Raw genomic sequence first — 13,687 nt, forward strand, 5'->3', positions numbered from 1 at the left:
TTATGGGACACTCAAGGCTTTCCTTTCCATTACACATACACCTTGCCTCCCTGCTCTTCCTAGCATGAAGCCAATTATTTTTTCATATGACATTGGATCGCTTCACATTAAACTGGACCTGGTTTTCAAAAAGCTAATGTTGCTTGTTGAAATGTTGTTAAAAGCATGTGTCTAGAATGAGGAGAAGGTATTCCCATGACTTCTTCTGCCCTGGAGAGGTGGCGAACACTTGCCCTAATCTGAGACCAGCAAGGAAAGTTGCTGCCTGCAGCAGCTCCCACGGAAGGCAATCAATCAATCAATCGAGTTTCGATCTTTGAAGTACACTGAACCCTTAAGTAAGCAGATTCAGCTAGAATTTATTAGGGACAGGCATAATGTTGTAGAAATTTTCTTTTTCCAGCTGCATTAGTATTCAGTTACGCACACGCAATAGAGCCTAGGAGAATGCAGCTATTTTGGCAAGGTTCAGTGCGTCTTCAAATATTAGGATGTTGTAGAAAAAAATAGAATGTTTATTCCCAAAGACATTCTCATTACTAGGGAACATGGTAGTGAGTAAGTTGGGACAACCCAGAGTTCTAGAAACATGCTCCACCTTCCCACCCTTTCAGTTTATTACACACATTCTTCCCTCAGCCTGAAATCCTCCCTCCTCCTTCTACTCTCAAGATTCAGGTCCAGGATTGGCTTCTCCATGAGCTTTTTTCATCCTCCAGGCCAAGTTGGTGTCCACTCTTATGTACAACTGAGAAGCTCACTGCATTTCTTCTCATTTCTGTTGTTGAACTTACAAGTCATAGTATAACTCAGATTTTGTGCTTGCTTGTCTCGCCCATTGGACCCTGTTCTGCTTATCTTTGCTTCCCACAATCCTTAGAATAAGAAGGTGCACAGTTAACATTTATTTTCTGAAATAATGTTTTGTGCAGGATATTAACTGAATTTTTTGTAATCTGCACATCTTAGCAGTTCACCATTTTCTCTCCCTAAAAGCATGCCCTTGACGACTTGGACATCTTACTCTTTTGCATACACTTACCTTCCTCTTTCATTCTTAAATTGATTAAATCATTTGGCTAAGATTCAGAAGTAACCTGAATATTAACACTGGCTGTGATTGCCAAGAGGTTGGAAATTCTACAGAGCTAGTGCATTCGCCCAGGGATGCTGGTATGGTGCGGGCTGCCTATCTTCTCTGCATCACAGTGGCTTTCAAACCCATTTGACCCATACCCACGGTAAGATGTATATTATATATTATCACCATGTACATCATACCATCTAGAGCCAGACTTCCAGGTCTGCACCCTGGCTCTGGAATATATCAACTCTCTGTCCTTGTGAAGTTGTTTAACCCCTTGGTTTTCTCACCTGCAAAATGGAGTTGGAAATGAGCTTTATCTCCTAGGATTGTTATAAGAATTAACTGAGTTACTATACATTAAAGTTCTTAGAACAGCGTCTGCCATCATATTATTGCTTATATAAATTAAGTGAAACTAGAAGTTTATGAAATAATACCCATATTATTTGCAATCTAAAAAAAATTTGTCCTGAAATTTTAAATTGATTTCACAACTCAGTATTGCATCTCAGCTTGCAGTTTGAGGATAACAATGCTTAGCAATTTCATACTCTTTTTAAACACTCATTTGATAGAGCTTGGTAAACATCAGTCATTTGGGAGAATCCCTTTAGAACAGGCAGAGGGACTATAAAGCCTCAGTCAGATGGAGTCATAAGAATGGGCATCCTAGTCTCTCTGACTTACTTCGAGAATTTTTTCAGCAGGATAGAAAGCCCAGAGATAAACCCACACACATACGGTCACCTTATTTTTGATAAAGGAGGCAAGAATATACAACGGAAAAAAGACAGCCTCTTCAGTAAGTGGTGCTGGGGAAACTGGACAGGTACATGTAAAAGAATGAAATTAGAACACTCCCTAACACCATACACAAAAATAAACTCAAAATGGATTAAAGACCTAAATGTAAGGCGAGACACTATAAAACTCTTAGAGGAAAACATAGGCAGAACACTCTATGACATAAATCACAGCAAGATCCTTTTTGACCCACCTCCTAGAGAAATGGAAATAAAAACAAAAATAAACAAATGGGACCTAATGAAACTTAAAAGCTTTTGCACAGCAAAGGAAACCATAAACAAGATGAAAAGACACCCTCAGAATGGAAGAAAATATTTGCAAATGAAGCAACTGACAAAGGATTAATCTCCAAAATTTACAAGCAGCTCATGCAGCTCAACATCAAAAAAACACACAACCCAATCCCAAAATGGGCAAAAGACCTAAATAGACATTTCTCCAAAGAAGATATACAGATTGCCAACAAACACATGAAAGGATGCTCAACATCACTAATCATTAGAGGAATGCAAATCAAAACCACAATGAGGTACCACCTCACACCAGTCAGGATGGCCATCATCAAAATACCTACAAACAATAAATGCTGGAGAGGGTGTGGAGAAAAGGGAACCCTCTTGCAGTGTTGGTGGGAATGTAAATTGATACAGCCACTATGGAGAACAGTATGGAGATTCCTTAAAAAACTACAAATAGAACTACCATACGACCCAGCAATGCCACTACTGGGCATATACCCTGAGAAAACCATAATTCAGAAAGAGTCATGTACCACAATGTTCATTGCAGCTCTGTTTACAATAACCAGGACATGGAAGCAACCTAAGTGTCCATTGACAGATGAATGGATAAAGAAGATGTGGCACATATATACAACGGAATGTTACTCAGCAATAAAAAGAAATGAAATTGAGTTATTTGTAGTGAGATGGATGGACCTAGAGACTGTCATACAGAGTGAAGTAAGTCAGAAAGAGAAAAGCAAATACCGTATGCTAATGCATATATATGGAATCTAAAAAAATGGTTCTGAAGAACCTAGGGGCAGAGCAAGAATAAAGATGCAGACGTAGAGAATGGACTTGAGGACACGGGGAGGGGGAAGGGTAAGCTGGGACGAAGTGAGAGAGTGGCACGGACATATATACACTACCAAATGTAAAATATATAGCTAGTGGGAAGCAGCCGCATAGCACAGGGAGATCAGCTTGGTGCTTTGTGACCACCTAGAGGGGTGGGATAGGGAGGGTGGGAGGGAGATGCAAGAGGGAGGAGATATGGAGATATATGTATATGTGTAGCTGATTCACTTTGTTATAAAGCAGAAACTAACACACCATTGTAAAGCAATTACACTCCAATAAAGATGTTAAATATAAATAAATAAATAGAGTGAGATGCAAAAAATAAATAAAATAAAATATCACTGCCTCTTGAAAAAAACAAAAAAGAATTTGTTCAGCAAAAAAGGAGCTACGCTCTCCACTCCTTTCATCATTAAATAGATTCGAATCCTGTCTTTGCTTTGTCATTTCTTTGTAATACAGATGAGCATCCAGCTTCTGTAGACAGCCCTGCCACTTCTTGAAATCAACAAGAATTTAGCTGGGTACAACTTCAGAGCACCATGCCTCAAAAATCAGCAGATTTGGGCTTCCCTGGTGGTGCAGTGGTTAAGAATCCGCCTGCCAATGCAGGGGTCCCGGGTTCGAGCCCTGGCCTGGGAAGATCCCACATGCTGTGGAGCAACTAAGCCCATGAGCCACAACTACTGAGCCTGCGCTCTAGATCCCGCAAGCCACAACTACTGAGCCCATGTGCCGCAACTACTGAAGCCCACGTGCCTAGAGCCTGTGCTCTGCAACAAGAGAAGCCTCCAACGTGAGAAGCCCGCGCACCGCAACAAAGAGTAGCCCCCGCTCACCTCGACTAGAGAAAGCCTGCGCACAGCAACAAAGACCCAACGCAGCCAAAATAAATAAATACATTTTTTTTTTTAATCAGCAGATTTAGAAAACAGTCTTTTTCTTCTCCTCTAAATATAGTAGCCATTAACATTTACTCAGTACACTCTTGTGTGGGCATAGTTCTAATAATTTTAACTCGTGTTACTTCATTTAATCCTAAAAAAACCCCACACACACCCTATGAGATAGCTTCTATTATTATCCTTACTTTACAAATCAAGATATTAACGTGCAGAAAAGTTAAATGACTCACCAAAGTCACACAGACAGTAAGTGAACCGGGATGAAAGACCCAGTCAGTCTGTCAAGAACCATGGGCTTTGTATATGCCTTTGCATTGGGCTCTATGTTTGTCCAAGGGTGGAGGAGTCAGGCACTGCACGTGTGATAGAGTAGCGTTCACCATGGGACATCCTCAGGGAGAACGTGGCACCTACTGCTGTCCACTGAGAATTTTCTATGCATGGTAGCTTCCCTACACCCCAGCTGATTGGTCAGGGGCCATTTGTCCAACTCTTTATTGCTTTTTTTCTCTCCTGGACCAAGGAATCCTTCTCCTTGGTCTTGTGAATTTACTCCATACCATTTCACATAGAATTAGTCACTCCTAACACCTTACAGCTTTAAAAATATGTACATACCTCAATTATAGCAGCTAACACACTACATTATAATTGGCAGTTTGTATAAGTCACCCCTGCCAGGCTGGGAACTCCTCTGTGCTTTTCATATTCACATTTCTATCTATAGAGTCTGGCAGAGAGCCTGTCAAATAACTGGCACTCAATAAGGCAGCATTTAACAAGTGTGAATGTACGAGCAGGTGGACTGACAAATGAACCTCCACACTGAAGGTGAGAAATCACTCTGCAATGTTGTCTCTTAATTCATTCACCACACTTCTTTCTTGCCATTCTTCTTGGAAAAGTATTTCCCAGAAGACTGAAAGTTTAAGAAACATTGTAACAAAATACTACAGAAGTATCTCACCTTAGAGGAAATTACTATGACGATGTCACAAACTGAAAATTTGTTCCACATTAATGCCTCTTTTTATTTAAAAAAAAATAATTTTCGGTATTGAGGTGGCCTTTGATTCTCTAAGATGCTATACTTTTGATTTTGGCAGATCTTACTTATCTCCTTCAAACAAACCCCTGTTTCCTATCACCGTCACTCCCAACAAGCCCCACCCACCTCCAAGGGTTTGGGCCACCTGTGCGGGGATCCGAAAACATTTCCTCAGGGAGATGCATCCCTTCTGCACATCAGTGCTTGGATGATTTCATCAGTAACACCAAATAGTCAGCTGCCACTACAATCTAATAATTAAGTGACCGGATTTTATTCTTAACTACTTACTGTCTTCATTTTCCTTTTTCTTTTTTTTTTTAAATATGTACAGTTTCAGTATTCTGTGCTCTCCTTTCTGTCTTAGCATACTATGTAAGCCAACAATTCCTGACAACTAAAACAAGCCATTTTTTTCAACGTTTCCTATCACAATTGTAATTTCGAAGGCATCAGTAAGAATTTCAATTCTACAAATTCCCTCATTCATTATGAACGTAATTATGGTGAATGAACAAATGCTTGTATTTTGTTAATTAATTAATAAACAATTATGGAGGCATGAAAACATTTAATGTTATAATTCACATTTACTGGGTTTTAGAAGAATAAGAGAGATACGGCACTAGGATCTCCACAGAGATATATCTTAGCCAAACCACTAAAAAACCCCATTGGATTCAGCAAGACATATTTTATAACTTAGAAATTTTAAAGGTGGTATGTGGTGTTTTAGCAAATTTAATAATACCAGTTTTATTTTCCATGAACACATTGTGTTTATAGAATAATAAATATACTAAACTTTTATTATGTGCCAAGTACTGGACTGAGTGCTTGATATATATTATGTCATTTACTCAGCGTATCTGTTCTATGAATTAAGTTTAAGGCAATCATTTGGGAAAATTAATTCACTCATTCATACAACAAATTCATGTTGTTCACGAACTGCCTTTTCTGTATACTCTATGCATTCTCTCTGCTGAACGCTGGGGGACAAACAAATACATAAAGCAGACTTCACCCTAAATGTGTACAGTTACTTTCTGCTTTGAATTTTTTATATGTAGCCATTATGTAGGTTTCTATGAAAACAAAACATTATGTAAATTTGTATGAAAATGGTGCAATCATTTTGGAAAACATTTTGGTGATATCTTAAAAATGTAAGCATACACTAAATTTATGTCCCAACAATTTTCACGCTTGGAATTTGGTAATTCTTATCCAAGAGAAATGGCAGAATGTTTTTACAGACATTGTATTTGCATGCATATTTATAGAAGTTTCACTCATATTAACCAAAACCTGAAAACAAGTGAGATATCCACCAACAGGCGATTGGATAAAATATGATATATCCGTATAGCCATACGATGGAATGTTGTGCAGCAATAAGAGGGAACAAACTACTGATTCAGGCAACAAAATGGGTCAATATAAAAAACATTATGCTGATTTATGTGTGCATAAGAGTGTGTACTGTATAATTCCACTTATTTGAAACTCTTCAAAAGATAAATATAGTCTAGAGAGAGAAAGCTGAGCAACATTTACCTGAACATAGAATTGTTCGGGGAATACAGAATTGCATGGGAAGGAACACAGGAAACATTTTAGGACGATGGAAGTTTTCTGTATCTTAATTGTGGTCATGGCTACAAAGTTATATGTATTTGCTATAACTCACAAAACTCTACATTTAAAGTGAATTTATTTTATGTAAATTGTACCTCGATAAAATTGATTTTTTAAATGATATATACATATCTGGGAAGCAGTGTTATGTGTCTGCGTCTGTGTGTCTGACATAATAAATAAGAGCAGAGGAGGAACTGAAGGTCAAATACAAAGTTGATAGACTTAGTAAGCAAAAAAAACATTTTATTGATAAAGTCTTACACAACCATTTATGTAAGGATACAAATTCAGACTTGAAATTCCTAGCAGCCAGAGTCAGCCATGTTCAGCTTACAAAATGGAATTTTATAATAACTAAATTACAGTAACTTTTTAATATTATATGAATTTTTAAAAATAACTTTAGTGTTCCATAAAACATGCAATAAATCAAAATAATCAGAAGCTCAGAAGTTTTTTCTTTTTATTTATTTATTTATTTATTTTTAATTGAAGTATAGTTGATTTATGAGCTCAGAAGTTTTGATTAAAATTCTTATTCTTCAATCTTTTGTGTAGGTCATGACACTTTGGGGAAACTTTTGTAACTGGTGTTAACACTTCCTGAACATGCTTCACCCAACCAGATAACAAATGCTACAGACTGCAGAGGGTAAGAAGCTATGTATATATGTTTCTACTTTCTCATTTTAAAATATTTTTAGATTGACTTTTACTGTACTTCATTTTTAAATCTAAGATCTTATTTTCTCCAGAAATGTGGACACTAGGGAATGGAAAAATAAGAGTATATATGGTTGAGAAATAGAAAGGAAGGGCACTTTTTGCCCAAAATATACAATATTACTGTACAACTTATTTACCTTTCAGGTTCTGTACCTTTTCCAATAAGCCCAAACGCAACTTCATAATCCCATTTCATAAAGTATTTTTCTTTGTTGATCAACAGCCAACAGTTTTCTCTAGCTAACATTTAAATTTCAGCGAAAATGAATTTTGACACCTTTTCTATAATGTTTGCCAAATGCTTTCTTTTATTCAAAGCTCTGTGACCAAGCTTACACCTGAACAGGGAAATTTTGAAGGATACTTAGTTCGGTATCTAGGTGACTTAGCATCAAATCCTGAGTTGACTTTGTTTACTACTTCCAGAACCCAAACCTTCTATCCCAGTTCCTGTGACCCAGTCTTCTGTGGTCTCTGTGTCAGAATCTCAACTCGATAGGCTGTACCTCACTCTGCTCTTCTAAATCTGGAAACCTGTATAGTTATATAATTTTTCTCAGGAACCAGAGTCTGTGCTAGTGTTCTGTTGCCAACATTTTCTGTTGTCACCTTTCCAAATCTGGGTGGGTTACCCGCACCTAGTTTACTCACCTCCCTGGCCCTCCCGCAGCCTGGACGCCCACATACCACCACTCCCTCACCTCCAGAGACCAACATTGGTTGGTGTAGCTGAGTGGTTCTTAATCATCACTGTACATACCAAAGATTAGGCTTCACTTCCTGACTAATTAAATAAGAATATCTGGGAAAGGGACCTAACTATCTATATTTTTTAAAACTCCCCAGACGATTCTGAAATTCAACAAGGGACGGAAAGGGAAAATTCATAATATTGATGCTGTCTTTATTTAAAAAGTTGATACTGTATTCATCATAGACTTTTTTGCATAAACTTTAATTTAAAAAATATTGTATTAAAATATTGATGGTATAAATTACTGAGGTTTTGGGCACCCCCTTAAATTTTGCCCTCTCCTGACCATGGTCTGGGTCCTGCAAACCGCTGACCTAGCTGGATGCTCTACAGTATCTCTGACCCCAGTGCCACTTGACCACAGTACCATAGATATTCTCTTTCGCGGCAATCCCCCACCTGCCAAGCCAAGCTCCAGGTATGATAGTAGAGATGAAAAAGAGTGATAGATACCGAGGAGAGCAAGTCAATTGCTTTTGTCCAGAGCCCCACTCTCTTTCTCAAGTCCTAGTCCAATCTGAGGACATATACCAAAACCCAAAATACTTAGGAGGGCTAAACTGATAGGTAAATTTTTAAAACTTTCTCTAGGTGATTCTGATTCATCATTGCTCCCACCTCCCACACCAGAACCGCTGAGCTAGATCATATAGTACAAGGTTATTCGAAGTGTGGTCCACAGACAAGCAGCATCAGCATCACCTGGAGTTTATGAGAAATGCGTATACTCAGGTCCCACCCTAGGGCTACTGAAACAGCAATTTGGGGATGGTTTTAACAAGCTCTCCTGGAGATCCAGATGCACGCTAACGTTTGAGCAATGCTGATAGCATAAATAATCATCTTTCTACTAAAGGGTTCATGACAACCAGCTGATAGCCAGCTACTACCTAGACAGCTAAGATCACCTTCAGAGACCAGGGTAGGGCTTTCCTGAATTCCTCTTATGTAGAATTCTTGTAGAATTCCTCTTGTGTAAAATCATGTCAGCCACGGTGTCTCAGGGACAGAGACTTGGCCAAGCAGATGATTTCCTGGGGTAACTAAGAAAGGGAAAGCCAGATACCAAGAGCAAGCTCTCTGGGTGGGAATGCCAAGAGTGGGAAGCAGAAGTGCTAAATCTTTCCTGAAGCTTGAGGGTCAAGTCTGAGGCCAGGCCAAAAAAAAAAAAAAAAAAGTCCCAGCTTGGAGTCCAAGGGCGTTCTTACAAAGGAGCCTGTAAGTGTGATGCTCATTCTCATTGATGCTAGCCAAGTAGCACACGACTGAGAAGGCCTGGCTAAAGGGCAGAGGAAATGGAGCAAAACTGAAAGTGGGCAGTGAGAAGTTCGTGCACCATCTACATGCTGTAACCATGACTTAGCAACCTTTTTTCAAAACAGACGCCACTGAACTATTTTCAAAGGATGCATTTCTCTCTAGTCAGAATTACTCAAAAGATATAGAAGTCACAGTTGGTTAGAATTTAAGATATTATTGTGAGAAAAAAAAATCTCAACCCAAAATGTAAAGTGTAATCTAGTTGTACACTATTTCTTTTTTTTTTTAACATCTTTATTGGGATATAATTGCTTTACAATGGTGTGTTAGTTTCTGCTTTATAACAAAGTGAATCAGCTACACATATACATATATCCCCATTTCCCCTCCCTCTTGCGTCTCCCTCCCACCCTCCCTATCCCAGCCCTCTAGGTGGTCACAAAGCACCAAGCTGATCTCCCTGTGCTATGTGGCTGCTTCCCACTAGCTATCTACCTTACGTTTGGTAGTGTATATAAGTCCATGCCTCTCTCTCGCTTTGTCACTGCTTACCCTGCCCCCTCCCCATATCCTCAAGTCCATTCTCTAGTAGGTCTGTGTCTTTATTCCTGTCTTACCCCTAGGTTCTTCATGACATTTTTTTTTCTTAGATTCCATATATATGTGTTAGCATACGGTATTTGTCTTTCTCTTTCTGACTTACTTCACTCTGTATGACAGACTCTAGGTCCATTTCTGTGCAGCTCTTTACACTTAGGGAGCATTTATTAGATATTATCTGATTGAGTTTTACAAATAAAAAACCTACCTTATGAAATCACAGTTACTTTGAAAATATAATTTTGCAAAGAGCATAAATTAGCTTGAAAACAGACAGGACCATAAGGGACAGGCAAGTCTGGGACGGTGAAAGCAGAAGTTTATACTCTCCGGAGAGGAAAGAACTAGCTAAAGGGGAGGGAAGGAGGAGCCAGGGGTGGTGTGAGTCAGAGCAGAAAGGAGCGCTCATTACTCTGAAAGCTGCCTCGCGGTCACCAGCTCATACGCCTCACGGCCAAAGCAGAACCAGAAAATTACCCCCACAATCCTTGCCATTTTACGCAGCTGGGCCTTATATATTCTATCTCCTCCAGTCAGAATATCTTCACTCATCCCACCCTTCAAAAAGAAACTATACTTTTCTTCAAGACTGTTCTCAGATGTGACCTTGCCGCGGAAGCCCTCACTGGCCCCTCCGTCTGTTGTGCCTACGCCCACAAATGCTTTCCCCTTCACAACCTAAGCCCTCTCAACATATCTATGCATATTTGTAACTGTTCATAAGTCTGCTTCTCCCAATACACCATGACCTATCTGAAGGTAAAAACAAAATGTTATATACTAGATGCCTGGTACATAGTGAGAGCTTAACAATTAAGTGCTAAAAGAATGAAGACTGCAGCAGTCTGCAGCAGTAAATCAGCAGTCGCATTCTGTTACCACAATTGTTATGTTGGGAGAGGAAGAAAGGGGAAAAAAGGCAAATGCTCTCTCAGAAGCAAAAAAAAAAAAAAAAAATCACAAGAAAAAAATGAAGAGCTGGGAAATAAAAACTAAGATTCCCTAAGCCCAACAGAGCTCAAAGGAAAGCAGAAGAGCTAATAGGAAGTAGAAGGAAGGCAGCAGATAGGCCCAGAAGCTGAGGCCAATCCTGTTCCTAAGGGGGGCAGGGGAGGGGAGAAGAAGCCTGGAGAAATGGTTTCCCAGCCCCAAGGCAACGAAACTGAAGACTCAGAATGGTGTCCTTACATAGAAATGCTGAAGAATGTGCTAAGATTTGGGGGGAGGTGGAATTGCCAGGGCAGGTAGCACTGTAGATGTTCTCTCCCCTCATGTTTACTACCCAAGACTTAAAATAAGTTCTCTTCAGAAGGCCTGAAAGCTGACGAAAATCCTGGGGATAATGAGAGGGGAAGATGTGCTTTATGAAGTGTGACTTTTGAAGAGGCCTTTCAGATTGGAGGTGGTGGGGTTGGGATGGGGTAGGGAGGCAATGCTTTCACCTTAGAAAGCACTTTTCATTCCAAAATGCAGAGGACTCGACCAGAAACAAGGTGTTCAGAGTAATCTCTGTCCTCTAGGGCAGGGAGAGGAGTAAAGCTGGCACCCAATCTGCTAAACCAGTTGAGGGAACAAACTAGAAGGTGGGCAGAAATCCTATTCAGGGTAAAAGAGTTTGTATTTGGCTGGTACCCTCCACTGTCTCTCTCAGGAACTGCATGTGATACAAGAGTCAAGACTCACAGAGGCCAGGTGTGCAGGATTACTGAGTGAAGCTGGCCTGTGTGACAGAAAAGAGGGAGGAAAAGAGGAGAGGACACATCCTGTCCCCCCACAGACTGCTACTCACAACCACTACTCAGCTTCAGATGATTATTTCTAGCAGGAATATGGACTCTTGGTTGCCAGATCTTTCCATGTTTATGAGAGGCAGAAATCCAGATTTACTACACAATCTCTCAATATTGAAAGGTAGACAGACGATAGTCTACCTTTGAGCCTGCATTGTGCAGGCCAAACAATACATTTCTGAAGCCTGAATCTGAGTCATGGGTCATTAATTTGTAACTCTGGTTGATTTAGAAGGAGAAGTAGATACTCAAGGAGCCCTCGATGGTTCAGAGGGTGGAATTCACTCAATACGATCCAAGCTTCGCCTTCATCCCATTGTTACCTAGCCTTGAACGTGACTCTGATTCCTTCATGGTCCTGTCTACACCGAATCTATTCTTCCAGTGACATCTTCTAGAAAAAAGAACATCTAAACTTCTTAGAGTAGAGAATCAACCTGTTCACTCTATAGGGCATTAAGTTAAGGGCTGTTATTCGTTGTCAGTCTGAAATAAAAGCAGACAAACATTAACATTTGGTGTATTCAGTTGGTGCCTGGAGAAGAAAGACATATTTTCTGAGATCCCATTAAAAAGTATAAAGATTTGCCCATGGGCTACTTCAGAGAAATAAAAATCAAGCCGAAGTACACTTTCCTAAAAAAGATCATTTATAAAGTTTTGTTTCAGAGGCGGTTACCAGAGTGGCCCTGGTTTAGATTTCCACCTAGAGATAAATTGACACAAAACATTGCTGGGGGCTACATGTTGGTTGGCAGTCCACAGGGTGGGTGAAGAGGGGAGAGGCGTCCAGAGCAGTTAGAGAGATCCTAGTAAGTGACGCAGAGCCAGAGGCGAAAAACAAAGTCCACAGATCATATGTAGGTTTAAATTGATGTTCTTAGCTCCAACAGGTTTTTAAAAAATAATCTTCATAAGCCTCAGAAGATTGCAGCTGAAATGGTTTAAAATCCATTTCAACTCATTTTCCATTCATATAATATGAGAGGAGGGAGTCAATTTCACTGGTTCACTGGAGAAATCGTCTAAGGGTTTCCCTAGTAGGGAAAGAAGTTGATTTCAGCTCAGTCACATATCTCAAGCTTCAAGGGCTGTGTCTGGACTGAGAAGGATTTGCCGCCCCCAAGTCCTATCAAACAGGGAGTGTAAATATATTTCAGGGCTGCCTCAGGTACCGGAGTTGCTGTAGAACTTAGACTCTAAACAACTGTACGACCAGCTGCCTCTGGACCCCTTGCTGGTGATTTCAGCCTTCCAGATTAGAACTGTATCACTAGCACATTTAAAAGTAAATCCTTCAAGGGGAGAAGATTATGAATCAGGACTGACTGGCATTTGCCATTGTGAGTGTGTGTGTTTGCGCGTGTGTGGGAGGGGGGCGGGGGGAGACAGAGAGCGAGCATGTTCTCATTAGGGGACGATCTACGATTTGACAGGCTCTCTGCTGCTGCTTCTGCTGCTGCTTCTGCTGCTGCTTCTGCTGCGGCTGTATGGTCTGTCATCAGTTGGAAAGGCTGCAAGGGTTTAGAAGAACCGCAGTTCTGAAGACAGAGCACTGCTAAGTAGTCTCCCTGTCAAACAAAGTAGACGAGGTTTTCTGCAGCGTTGGAAACTCACGCTTAATACTGCCTCATCTACCTGGGAAAGCAGGCAACGCTACAGAGGAAAAGGTAAGAGAAGAAATTGTTCTCTGTTGGGTCTGCAGGGCAGAGGGCATGGGGAGAGGTAGGTTCAAAGGCTTGCTATTTTGTAGCAAAGGGATCTCACCCTTTGAGAGCAGAGGAGGCAGATGCTAATTTTCTGTCAAGCTTGATCATTGAGCCTCTTGGCTTTTTCCCCCCTCGTATCTTTTTCTTCTCCATTGTACTTTTCCCAAGCATCTGAGAGATGCCTTTGTATTTATTTTTCAGGTAGCAGATATTGTTTCTTTTTTTTTTTTTCCATTGAGCACTCTTTCAAAACAAGGAGCATTTTCTGTGTC

At 40.1% G+C, this 13,687-nt stretch overlaps 1 protein-coding gene across 2 annotated transcripts in view; it reads left to right on the forward strand.

Annotated features, from left to right (window-relative positions):
• TRHR (thyrotropin releasing hormone receptor) overlaps positions 1 to 13,687 on the forward strand; it is a 302,193-nt gene that overhangs the window by 246,752 nt on the left and 41,754 nt on the right. Inside the window, exons 7-8 of one of the 2 annotated variants that reach the window (XM_033411240.2) lie at positions 7,135 to 7,228; positions 13,143 to 13,376. The gene's annotated coding sequence lies outside the window, so the exon portion shown is untranslated. Of the gene's footprint in view, positions 1 to 7,134; positions 7,229 to 9,128; positions 13,377 to 13,687 lie in introns of those variants that run through there. The other variant, XM_004282941.3, reaches the window with a different exon arrangement.

The sequence above is a fragment of the Orcinus orca genome, chromosome 17 (assembly GCF_937001465.1).
Source record: "Orcinus orca chromosome 17, mOrcOrc1.1, whole genome shotgun sequence".
Classification (NCBI taxonomy): Eukaryota; Metazoa; Chordata; class Mammalia; order Artiodactyla; family Delphinidae; genus Orcinus; species Orcinus orca.